This window comes from Aquarana catesbeiana, linkage group LG11, assembly GCF_042186555.1.
Source record: "Aquarana catesbeiana isolate 2022-GZ linkage group LG11, ASM4218655v1, whole genome shotgun sequence".
In the NCBI taxonomy this organism is placed as follows: Eukaryota; Metazoa; Chordata; class Amphibia; order Anura; family Ranidae; genus Aquarana; species Aquarana catesbeiana.
Window position 1 is genome coordinate 116385869 of NC_133334.1, and position 13796 is coordinate 116399664.

Consider the following 13796-nt stretch of genomic DNA (forward strand, 5'->3'; position numbering starts at 1 on the left):
GAGCCCATATATCCCCATGTACTCCTGTCACGGGGGCCCCATATATCCCCATGTACTCCTGTCATGGGGGGCCCATATATCTCCATGTACTCCTGTCAGGGGGGCCCATATATCCCCATGTACTCCTGTCAGGGGGTTCCATATATCCCCATGTACTCCTGTCAGGGGGTCCCATATATTCTCATGTACTCCTGTCAGAGGGCCCCATATATCCCTATGTACTCCTGTCAGAGGGCCCCATATATCCCCATGTACTCCTGTCAGGGGGGCCCCATATATCCCCATGTACTCCTGTCAGGGGGTCCCATATATTCTCATGTACTCCTGTCAGAGGGCCCCTTATACTCCTGTCAGAGGGCCCCATATACTCCTGTCAGAGGGCTCCATATACTCCTGTCAGGGGGTCCCATATATTCTCATGTATTCCTGTCAGAGGGCCCCCTATATCCCCATGTACTTCTGTCAGAGGGCCCCATATATCCCTGTGTACTCCTGTCAGGGGGTCCCATATATTCTCATGTACTCCTGTCAGAGGGCCCCATATATCCCCATGTACTCCTGTTAGAGGGCCCCATATATCCCCATGTACTCCTGTCAGGGGGTTCCATATATTCTCATGTACTCCTGTCAGAGGGCCCCATATACTCCTGTCAGGGGGTCCCATATATTCTCATGTACTCCTGTCAGAGGGCCCCATATACTCCTGTCAGAGGGCCCCATATATCCCCATGTACTCCTGTCAAGGGGGCCCTATATATCCCCATTTACTCCTGTCAGGGAGGCCCCATATATCCCCATGTACTCCTGTCAGGGGGGCCTCATATAGCCCCATGTACTCCTGTCAGGGGGTCCCATATATCCGTATGTACTCCTGTCAGAGGGCCTCATATATCCCCACGTACTCCTGTCAGAGGGCCCCATATATCCCTATGTACTCCTGTCAGGGGGTCCCATATATCCCCATGTACTCCTGTCAGGGGGGCCATATAGCCCCATGTACTCCTGTCAGGAGGTCCCATATAGCCCCATGTACTCCTGTCAGTGGGCCCCATATATCCCCATGTACTCCTGTCAGAGGGCCCCATATATCCCAAAGGAACTCCTGTCAGGGGGGGCCCATATATCCCCGTGTACTCCTGTCAGGGGGGCCCCATATATCCCCGTGTACTCCTGTCAGGGGGTCCCATATATCCCCATGTACTCCTGTCAGAGGGCCCCATATATCCCCATGTACTCCTGTCAGAGGGCCCCAAATATCCCTATGTACTCCTGTCAGAGGGCCCCATATATCCCCATGTACTCCTGTCAGGGGGTCCCATATATCCCCATGTACTCCTGTCAGAGGGCCCCATATACCCCTATGTACTCCTGTCAGAGGGCCCCATATATCCCCATGTACTCCGTTAAGGGGGTCCCATATATCCATATGTACTCCTGTCAGAGGGCCCCATATATCCCCATGTACTCCTGTCAGAGGGCCCCATATATCTCCATGTACTCCTGTCAGGGGGTCCCATATATCCCCATGTACTCCTGTCACAGGGCCCCATATATCCCTGTGTACTCCTGTCAGGGGTCCCATATATCCCCGTGTACTCCTGTCAGGGGGTCCCATAGATCCCCATGTACTCCTGTCAGAGGGCCCCATATATCCCTATGTATTCCTGTCAGAGGGCCCCATATATCCCTATGTACTCCTGTCAGAGGGCCCCATATATCCCTATGTACTCCTGTCAGAGCGCCCCATATATCCCCATGTACTCCTGTCAGGGGGAGCCCATATATCCCCATGTACTCCTGTCACGGGGGGCCCATATATCCCCATGTACTCCTGTCGGGAGGGCCCATATATCCCCATGTACTCCTGTCAGAGGGCCCCATATATCCCCATGTACTCCTGTCAGAGGGCCCTATATATCCCCATGTACTCCTGTCAGGGGGCCCCATATATCCCCATGTACTCCTGTCAGGGGGTCTCATATATCCCCACGTACTCCTGTCAGAGGGCCCCATATATCCCTATGTACTCCTGTCAGGGGGTCCCATATATCCCCATGTACTCCTGTCAGGGGGGCCATATAGCCCCATGTACTCCTGTCAGGAGGTCCCATATAGCCCCATGTACTCCTGTAAGTGAGCCCCATATATCCCCATGTACTCCTGTCAGAGGGCCCCATATATCCCAATGTACTCCTGTCAGGGGGGGCCCATATATCCCCGTGTACTCCTGTCAGGGGGGGCCCATATATCCCCGTGTACTCCTGTCAGGGGGGCCCCATATATCCCCATGTACTCCTGTCAGGGGGTCCCATATATCCCCATGTACTCTTGTCAGAGGGCCCCATATATCCCCATGTACTCCTGTCAGAGGGCCCCATATATCCCCATGTACTCCTGTCAGAGGGCCCCATATATCCCCATGTACTCCGGTAAGGGGGTCCCATATATCCATATGTACTCCTGTCAGAGGGCCCCATATATCCCCATGTACTCCTGTCAGAGGGCCCCATATATCCCCATGTACTCCTGTCAGGGGGTCCCATATATCCCCATGTACTCCTGTCACAGGGCCCCATATATCCCTGTGTACTCCTGTCAGGGGTCCCATATATCCCCGTGTACTCCTGTCAGGGGTCCCATATATCCCCATGTACTCCTGTCAGAGGGCCCCATATATCCCTATGTACTCCTGTCAGAGGGCCCCATATATCCCTATGTACTCCTGTCAGAGGGCCCCATATATCCCTATGTACTCCTGTCAGAGCGCCCCATATATCCCCATGTACTCCTGTCAGGGGGAGCCCATATATCCCCATGTACTCCTGTCACGGGGGGCCCATATATCTCCATGTACTCCTGTCAGGTGGTGTACTCCTGTCGGGAGGGCCCATATATCCCCATGTACTCCTGTCAGAGGGCCCCATATATCCCCATGTACTCCTGTCAGAGGGCCCCATATACTCATGTCAGAGGGCCCCATATACTCATGTCAGAGGGCCCCATATACTCCTGTCAGAGGGCTCCATATACTCCTGTCAGGGGGTCCCATATATTCTCATGTATTCCTGTCAGAGGGCCCCCTATATCCACATGTACTCCTGTCAGAGGGCCCCATATATCCCTGTGTACTCCTGTCAGGGGGTCCCATATATTCTCATGTACTCCTGTCAGAGGGCCCCATATATCCCCATGTACTCCTGTTAGAGGGCCCCATATATCCGCATGTACTCCTGTCAGGGGGTCCCATATATTCTCATGTACTCCTGTCAGAGGGCCCCATATACTCCTGTCAGGGGGTCCCATATATTCTCATGTACTCCTGTCAGAGGGCCCCATATATCCCCATGTACTCCTGTCAGAGGGCCCCATATACTCCTATCAGGGGGTCCCATATATTCTCATGTACTCCTGTCAGGGGGTCCCATATATTCTCATGTACTCCTGTCAGAGGGCCCCATATATCCCCGTGTACTCCTGTCAGGGGGTCATATATTTTCCTGTGTACTCCTGTCAGGGGGGGCCCATATATCCCTGTGTACTCCTGTCAGAGGGCCCCATATATCCCCATGTACTCCTGTCAGGGTGTCCCATATATCCCCATGTACTCCTGTCAGGGGGAGCCCATATATCCCCATGTACTCCTGTCACGGGGGCCCCATATATCCCCATGTACTCCTGTCATGGGGGGCCCATATATCTCCATGTACTCCTGTCAGGGGGGCCCATATATCCCCATGTACTCCTGTCAGGGGGTTCCATATATCCCCATGTACTCCTGTCAGGGGGTCCCATATATTCTCATGTACTCCTGTCAGAGGGCCCCATATATCCCTATGTACTCCTGTCAGAGGGCCCCATATATCCCCATGTACTCCTGTCAGGGGGGCCCCATATATCCCCATGTACTCCTGTCAGGGGGTCCCATATATTCTCATGTACTCCTGTCAGAGGGCCCCTTATACTCCTGTCAGAGGGCCCCATATACTCCTGTCAGAGGGCTCCATATACTCCTGTCAGGGGGTCCCATATATTCTCATGTATTCCTGTCAGAGGGCCCCCTATATCCCCATGTACTTCTGTCAGAGGGCCCCATATATCCCTGTGTACTCCTGTCAGGGGGTCCCATATATTCTCATGTACTCCTGTCAGAGGGCCCCATATATCCCCATGTACTCCTGTTAGAGGGCCCCATATATCCCCATGTACTCCTGTCAGGGGGTTCCATATATTCTCATGTACTCCTGTCAGAGGGCCCCATATACTCCTGTCAGGGGGTCCCATATATTCTCATGTACTCCTGTCAGAGGGCCCATATACTCCTGTCAGGGGGTCCCATATATTCTCATGTACTCCTGTCAGAGGGCCCCATATATCCCCGTGTACTCCTGTCAGGGGGTCATATATTTTCCTGTGTACTCCTGTCAGGGGGGGCCCATATATCCCCGTGTACTCCTGTCAGAGGGCCCCATATATCCCCATGTACTCCTGTCAGGGTGTCCCATATATCCCCATGTACTCCTGTCAGGGGGAGCCCATATATATACTCCTGTCAGAGGGCCCCATATATCCCTATGTATTCCTGTCAGAGGGCCCCATATATCCCTATGTACTCCTGTCAGAGGGCCCCATATATCCCTATGTACTCCTGTCAGAGCGCCCCATATATCCCCATGTACTCCTGTCAGGGGGAGCCCATATATCCCCATGTACTCCTGTCACGGGGGGCCCATATATCCCCATGTACTCCTGTCGGGAGGGCCCATATATCCCCATGTACTCCTGTCAGAGGGCCCCATATATCCCTATGTACTCCTGTCAGAGGGCCCCATATATCCCCATGTACTCCTGTCAGGGGGTCTCATATATTTTCCTGTGTACTCCTGTCAGGGGGGGCCCATATATCCCCGTGTACTCCTGTCAGAGGGCCCCATATATCCCCATGTACTCCTGTCACGGGGGGCCCATATATCCCCATGTACTCCTGTCAGGGGGAGCCCATATATCCCCATGTACTCCTGTCACGGGGGCCCCATATATCCCCATGTACTCCTGTCACGGGGGGCCCATATATCTCCATGTACTCCTGACGGGGGGGGGGCCCCGATATCCCTATGTACTCCTGTGAAGGGGTCCCATAAATCCCCATGTACTCCTGTCAGGGGGTCCCATATATTCTCATGTACTCCTGTCAGAGGGCCCCATATATCCCTATGTACTCCTGTCAGAGGGCCCCATATATCCCCATGTACTCCTGTCAGGGGGGGGCCATATATCCCCATGTACTCCTGTCAGGGGGTCCCATATATTCTCATGTACTCCTGTCAGAGGGCCCCATATACTCCTGTCAGAGGGTCCCATATACTCCTGTCAGAGGGCTCCATATACTCCTGTCAGGGGGTCCCATATATTCTCATGTATTCCTGTCAGAGGGCCCCCTATATCCCCATGTACTCCTGTCAGAGGGCCCCATATATCCCTGTGTACTCCTGTCAGGGGGTCCCATATATTCTCATGTACTCCTGTCAGAGGGCCCCATATATCCCCATGTACTCCTGTTAGAGGGCCCCATATATCCCCATGTACTCCTGTCAGGGGGTCCCATATATTCTCATGTACTCCTGTCAGAGGGCCCCATATACTCCTGTCAGGGGGTCCCATATATTCTCATGTACTCCTGTCAGAGGGCCCCATATACTCCTGTCAGGGGGTCCCATATATTCTCATGTACTCCTGTCAGAGGGCCCCATATATCCCCGTGTACTCCTGTCAGGGGGTCCCATATATCCCTGTGTACTCCTGTCAGGGGGGGCCCATATATCCCCGTGTACTCCTGTCAGAGGGCCCCATATATCCCCATGTACTCCTGTCAGGGTGTCCCATATATCCCCATGTACTCCTGTCAGGGGGAGCCCATATATCCCCATGTACTCCTGTCACAGGGGCCCCATATATCCCCATGTACTCCTGTCATGGGGGGCCCATATATCTCCATGTACTCCTGTCGGGGGGGGGGGCCATATATCCCCATGTACTCCTGTCAGGGGGTCCCATATATCCCCATGTACTCCTGTCAGGGGGTCCCATATATTCTCATGCACTCCTGTCAGAGGGCCCCATATATCCCTATGTACTCCTGTCAGAGGGCCCCATATATCCCCATGTACTCCTGTCAGGGGGGCCCCATATATCCCCATGTACTCCTGTCAGAGGGCCCCATATACTCCTGTCAGAGGGCTCCATATACTCCTGTCAGGGGGTCCCATATATTCTCATGTGTTCCTGTCAGAGGGCCCCCTATATCCCCATGTACTCCTGTCAGGGGGTCCCATATATTCTCATGTACTCCTGTCAGAGGGCCCCATATATCCCCATGTACTCCTGTCAGGGGGTCCCATATATTCTCATGTACTCCTGTCAGAGGGCCCCATATACTCCTGTCGGGGGGTCCCATATATTGTCATGTACTCCTGTCAGGGGGTCCCATATATTCTCATGTACTCCTGTCAGGGGGTCCCATATATTCTCATGTACTCCTGTCAGAGGGCCCCATATACTCCTGTCAGGGGGTCCCATATATTCTCATGTACTCCTGTCAGAGGCCCCCATATACTCCTGTCAGGGGGTCCCATATATTCTCATGTACTCCTGTCAGAGGGCCCCATATACTCCTGTCAGGGGGTCCCATATATTCTCATGTACTCCTGTCAGAGGGCCCCATGTACCCGGTGTGATCTCTCCTCAGGCTGGATTTTAGCTCGGAGTCTCTGTTCAGGACGAGGCGTCACCCTACACAACCTTACGCAGAATGACTGACAACTCTTTGTGAGGAATGGAAGCCCCCGTGTGATAGACATCGTGTATTGTATGCGGACAGACATAAAGGGCCGGGGTGGAGAACATAGAAGAGATATGAAGACGATGGTAGGGAGTGAACCGCTCCCACACACAGCCGGGGAGGAGATGGGGGACATAGAAGAGATATGAAGACGATGGTAGGGAGTGAACCGCTCCCACACACAGCCGGGGAGGGGGCGCCCAGCCAGGGAGTGTCTGCTACAGAGACAACCCCAGGCAGGGAGTGACCGGCACAGAGGGAGAGCAGGGAGGAGACTGCAGACAACTAGAGGGGAAGAAGGAAGGCGAGAGAGAGCACAGACATCACAGGTAGGCGCTATGTACCCCGTCCATGGTGATAAGGGGGAGGTTGGGGGAAGTATATGGACGGTGATAGGACGGGGCAGAGCCGGGGAAAGTTCTGTTCATGTGACCGGACCGTTCGAGGTTCTCAATATGTGTGTATGGAGCTATCGTACGTTCACAGCACAGGGAATCATCATTCCCTGTGCTGTGATTCTCACTCCCTGTGCCGTGATCATATGATCGCTCCATACTTACATACCTGGGACCTAGGAATGACCATTTTGTACTACATATAGTATCTATCTCCTCTTGCCCTGCTTTTCCTTCTCTGCCTCTCTTATCTCTATCATTGGTACCCAGGAGTGAGTATTGTGCATTACATACAGATCTGGGAGCACTTCTTATAGAAGGTAGGTATTGTAGTAAGTGTATCACAAGCTACACAGACAAAAAGGAAACACTACTTGCCACAAAGAGTCCAATATTTAGAGACAAGCCCACCACAGCCTTTTACTTTTTTCACCTTGATTTAAATTATTTGTAAACATCATGAAAAAACCCCACCTTTGTCTATAAACATTGGAGGAGAGTTACTAAAACAAATGCACACATAATCTGGACAGAATAACCAATCAGCATTCAGGTTTTAGCCCCCCATTCACATTGGGACGATTTGGCATGCATTCTGACATGTGATTTGACAAATCGCATGCCAAATCGGTGTCTATTGCTGGCAATAGTACCGTCCGAATTGGTGCAGTGCCGCACCGATTCCCAAAAGTAGTTCCAGTACTACTTTTGGCGACTTTGGGGGCGATTTGAATAGACCTCTGTGCATGAACCCGCACAGATGTCTGTCCAATCGCTCCCCGAAGTCGGACTGAATTGCCGGTTTGAAATCGGCTGAACTTGCACGATTTCTAATCCACATTCAGTGGTAACCTGGGCTAAATGTCAAAGCTTGAAGAGGAAGTAAACCCCGATGGGTTTTACTTCCTCTTTTGTTCCCTGCAAAGTTAACAGTGTAATGGTCTATACTAACCCATTATGTGCCACTTACCTGCAAACAAAGCCCGCGATGCCCCCCATCCATCTTCACTGCTCTTCCTTCCTGGGGCCATGGACTCCGTCTCTGTGACTGGCTGGAGTCGCGTGACGTCACTCCCATACATGCGCGCAAGAGCCACCGGTCATGGCATGGGCCCTTTAGAAATGGCATTGTGCCTTTTCTTCAGTACGCATGTGCCGATGACGGTGCAAAAAGTATATGGTAAATATCGCCTAAAGCGTGCAGATTTAGGAGATATTTCCAGTACCTACAGGCAAGCCTTATTATAGGCTTATCTATAGGTAAAAGTGGTGTAACTAGGTTTAATTGTACAAGCAGATGTTAGAAGATGATTGGTTACTATGCACATCTGCACCAGATTCTCCCCCATAATGTTTTTTTTTTTTTTTTGCTAACTCATCATCATGAATGTTCTTAGCAGGTCATGCTGGGTTTTGTAGTTTCATAGTGGTTGAAGAGCTAATAAATATTACCATAGAATGGACAGGTTAGAAAACCCCATCCAAGGTAAGGTGATGCTGTTCTTGTAGCTGTTCTATTCCCTACACGGTAGAGTTGGCCATATATTTAGTGAATTATATCCAGTTCTTGATGTAAAAAACAAAATTTGAGCCATGGGTGGCCCTGTTGGGACTCTTCTGCTCAATATCCTTCAATCTGAAAAGTGTCCAATCAGATAGAGCCACTGGAGCCTGCTGTCAGAGCACAGTAATCAGCAGAGGAGATTCAGCCATCCACAGTTTAGCCTGCAGGGCTGAATGAGAAAAATCTTAGGGCCCTTTCACACTGGAGCGGTTTGCAGGCGCAATTGTGCTAATAGTAGCGCCTGCAAACCGACCCGAAAGTGCCGCTGCCCTCGGGGCTTTCACACTGGAGGAGTGCGCTAGCAGGACGGGAAAAAAAGTCCTGCTAGAAGCATCTTTGGAGCGGTGAAGGAGCGGAGTGTATACCGCTCCTTCACCGCTCCTGCCCATTGAAATCAATGGGACAGCACGGCTATACCGCCGGCAAAGCGCCTCTGCAGAGGCGCTTTGCTGTGGTTTTTAACCCTTTCTCGGCCACTAGCGGGGGGTAAAACCGCCCCGCTAGCGGCCGAATACCGACGGGAAAGCGCCGCTTACAATAGTGGCGCTTTACCCCGGACGCCGCCCCCGCCCCAGTGTGAAAGGGCCCTTAGTGTATGGACAGCTTCAGACTTGGAGAGTCAGAGGAAATAGTCAGGCAAAATGCTCCATGAGACAGTTGGGTCATCAAGTATCCTGAAAATAAAATTATGTTTTTTCCCTGGTTAAAGTGGTTCTAAAGGCAGAAGATTTTTTTTTTTTTTTTTTACCGTAGGCCTCTTTCACATGGAGCGGATCCGTTTGACGGACTCCACTTGCTCAGCAGGGATCGCTCCGCTGGTCCCCATTGAGCAGGCAGATTCCACTCACTGTGCAGAGACAGAGTCTCACTTCTACGGGGAGACCCGATGAAAACGCACCGCCTGTCCATTTTCATCCGATCCGCCAGACGGATGGAAAATAGGACTACCATCCCCTGGATTTGCCGGACAGCATCAGATCAGAATGCAGCAGACATGTCTGCTGACATCTGCCGCTCCAGCAAGCTATGGGGGTACCCGAGCCCAGCCACAGCTCCGTGTGTCCATTCAGACACTGAGCTGTGCCCTGGCCCCACCCCCTCCTCTCTCTCCTCATTGGCTCACTGGCTTTGATTGACAGCAGTGGTATCCAATGGCGCTTTGCCTTCTGTCTCAGCCAATCAGGAGGGAGAGTCCCGGACAACCAAATCTCTTGTGCAACATCGCTGGATAGAGATGGGCTCAGTTAAGTATTAAAGAGGCTGAGGAGGGCTGCTGGATATAACGCGTTAAGATAAAACAACTTTTGCCTTTACAACCACTTTAATGCATTCTATACATTAACTTAAAAAACCTTCTGGGTGCAGCCCCTCCCCCCCCCACCCTGTGACCATTTTCTCCATTACAAAAGTAATTGGAATTCCAAAATGTTGTTTCTCAATCTGAACTGACAGGTGTGTATCAGTTCAGCCCATACAATGCAATGACAGGCTGATGATGGCCCTCGGCTATTTTTGACTGTTCACAAAACCAGTAATAATTACCTGCGATCTTCGCCCACACCGGTCTTAACCAGTCCTTACTCTATCCAAAACTAAAATGTTTTGGATTCACATATACTTTGAGCCTGGCTTATAACATAGTGACCAGCTTTGCTTTTTCTTTTCCAGAAAGTATGGTTGTGAAAAGAGATTTCGGCTCTAAATAAAGAGGACCCCTGTTTCAGAGATTACCCTGTGCTCACATGTAATCATACATAGCCATAGGCAGAATTTAAGTTTCATGTTATGTGGTATTATGTGTAATTTCAATGTGTGTCTGTAAAGGTTCTCATTTATCTAGAGCCTGGTCTAGCTAGTAGTAATTTGCCCCGTTCAACCTGACGTGTTCTGCAATGTTTAAGATGCTTTGTAGCTCATCCAAGCCGCTTATTCAGTTCAAATGAATGTCATAAAGATACCTCAGCCTCCATCCCTGAAAAGGGTGAGTGAATTCGACGCCATGGGGGTTATTTACTAAAACTAAAGAGTGCTAAATCGGGTGCAACTCAGCATAGAAAACAATCAGCTTCCAGGTTTTATTGTCAAAGCTTACCCTGTTCCCGTCTGTGCTATAGCTGAATGACGGCTACAGCGCGGACCTACATTGCCGGGAGGCCGTTAATAGACGTCCTCCCCTTTGCACGCTCCACGTGACGTCCTTGCTGTGATCACCGAGTCAGTGAGACTCAGGTGATTACAGATCGGAGTAAGGGGCTGATCCCGGCCCCTTACCACGTGATCAGCTGTCAGCCAATGACAGCCGATCACGTGATGTGAACAGAAGATCGGTTACCATTTTTTTTTCTCCTCACGCTGACAGCGTGAGGAGAAAAAAAAGCTGACCACTGGCTTCTGTGTAAGGAAGAAGCAAAGATGAGGAAGAGGTGCAGTCGCCTCATCTGTGCCCACCATTGCCGCCTGTCAGTTCCATTTGCCAGTGCTCACACAGTGCATATCAGTGCCCACCAGTGTATATTAGTTCCACCAATCAGTGCCAACTATCAATGCCCACGAGTGCCACCTAACAATGCCCACCATTGGTGCCAATCAATACCTCATCACTGCCACCTACCAGTACCCATCACTGCCACCTATCAGTGCCACCTATTAGTGCCCTTCAGTGCCACCTATCAATGCCCTTCAGTGCCCACCAGTGCTGTGCTACCTGTCAGTGCCACCTGCCAGTGCTCACACAGTGCATATCAGTGCCCACCAGTGTATATTAGTGCCACCGATCAGTGTCAACTATCAATGCCCACGAGTGCCACCTATCAATGCCCACCAGTGGTGCCAATCAATGCCTCATCAGTGCCACCTAGCAGTGCTGCCTATCAGTGTCACCTACCAGTGCCCATCACTGCCACCCATCAGTGCCCATCACTGCCACCTATTAGTGCCCTTCAGTGCCACCTATAAATGACCTTCAGTGCCACCTGTCAGTGCCACCTGCCACTTCTCACACAGTGCATATCAGTGCCCACCAGTGTATATTAGTGCCACCAATCAGTGCCAACTATCAATGCCCATGAGTGCCACCTATCAATGCCCACCAGTGGTGCCAATCAATGCCTCATCAGTACCACCTAGTAGTGCTGCCTATCAGTGTCACCTACCAGTGCCTATAACTGCCCATCACTGCCACCTATCATTGCCAGCTATCAGTGCCACCTATAAATGCCCTTCAGTGCCAGCGCCCACCAGTGCCACCTCTCAGCGCCCACCAGTGCCACCTCTCAGCGCCCACCAGTGCCACCTCTCAGCGCCCACCAGTGCCACCTCTCAGCGCCCACCAGTGCCACCTCTCAGCGCCCACCAGTGCCACCTCTCAGCGCCCACCAGTGATGCCTATTAGTGCCCACCAGTGATGCCTTATTAGTACCCATCAGTGCAGCCTATCGGTGCCCATCAGTGCAGCCTATTAGTGCAGCCTCATCAGCGTACATCAATGAAGGAGAAAAATTACCTGTTTGCAAAATTTTATAACAAAACATTTAACTGTTTTGTACTTTTATTGAAATTTGCTGGTATTTTTTCATTTTTTAACAATAAATAAAAACCCCAGAGGTGATCAAATACCACCAAAAGAAAGCTCTATTTGTGGGGAAAAAATGATAAAAATTTAATTTGGGTACAGTGTAGCATGACCGTGCAATTGTCATTTAAAGTGAAGTGTGACAGTGCTGAAAGCTGAAAATTGGTCTAGGCAGGAGGGGGGTTTAGGTACCCAGTAAGTAAGTGGTTAATTGAACAAGCTGAAGTTAGAAGCTGATTGGCTCTAATTGGATTAAAAAAGGTTGGGCTCAGGGCACAGAGCATTGCACCCTGAGCCCACCCACTTGTGACATTAGCAAATCAACATTCGCTATTGTCTTCCTGCTTCTCCTACTGGCCAATCAGGAAGTGGGTCTTAAGACCGGATTGGCGGGGAGGAGAAGCCGCCAAAATGGGGGAACAAGCGCGGGGGGGGTTGCCGCCTCCCCCAAAAAATAGAGCACCAGCTGCCACTGCTCATTAGACCTGAGGAAGTGGCTTGGATAAGCTACCAGATGTCTTTAAAACCTAACTCCTGTAAAATGAAAACTCTTCCCTTTGCAATGGTGCTGCACCCGCACTGCAAGGGTTAACTGCTTGTTTGGATTTAGGGGATGGAAAAGCACTTTTACTTACACGATCTTCTGCTCCCCCATGCTCAGGCGGTGGACTATTCCTCTTGTCGTTCTTGTGTTCAGTGCAGGGCTAATCATATGATCATAAAGTGTTCAATAAGGATGTAAATTGATTTAATCTTCTTTCTTTTTTTTTACTCTAATTGACAAGTTCAGATCTAGTTCAAAAGTCCTCAGTTGACACTCCCTACCTCCCTAACCTCTACTGTAAGCTAAGCCCTATACCCCCCGTCCCCACCCCCACCCCACCCCCACCCCTGTGCCCACTTGACTCTTTTCAACAGCCACAGCCTCCTACAGACACCTCCATAAAACACCTCGGCATTGCCCAGAAGGTGTACACATACTCCGTAAAACACATTTCATGGTGCTGCCCATACCTGCGTGGTAAATTTCCATAGACTTGAATGTTTCATACTTGTAAAGCCCCCATTCAAGTTTGTTAGAACTATGGGAGATTACTTTGCACGTATGGACAGCACAAATATGATATCTGAATGCAGGATATAAACACTGCGGGAGGCTGCCGCTGTCTTTAAAAGGTTAGCAGTCACTAGGTTCTGGGGTTTTAACTTTGAGTAAATAAGAGTGGGGTGCTGAGGACTTTATAAGGCCTGATTCACACTTGTGCAGGTTGCAGTTTGCATATTGCAGGTGTATTTTGCATTTTTCAATACACATCTTTAAACCATCGAAGTCTATGGAACCAAAAACCAGAAAAAAAAACCCTGGCTCTTTCAGATGTGAACTACATCCATAGGAAACCATGTTAAATGGACTGTAGTGTGTTTTATGCA

General features: G+C 50.6%; 1 protein-coding gene across 1 annotated transcript in view; it reads left to right on the plus strand.

Moving 5' to 3' along the window:
- The first annotated feature begins 6959 nt into the window (after positions 1–6959).
- Positions 6960–13796, plus strand: part of CAPN1 (calpain 1) — a 141586-nt gene continuing 134749 nt past the window's right edge. Inside the window, exon 1 of the mRNA XM_073604934.1 lies at positions 6960–7164. The gene's annotated coding sequence lies outside the window, so the exon portion shown is untranslated. The remainder of the gene's footprint in view (positions 7165–13796) is intronic.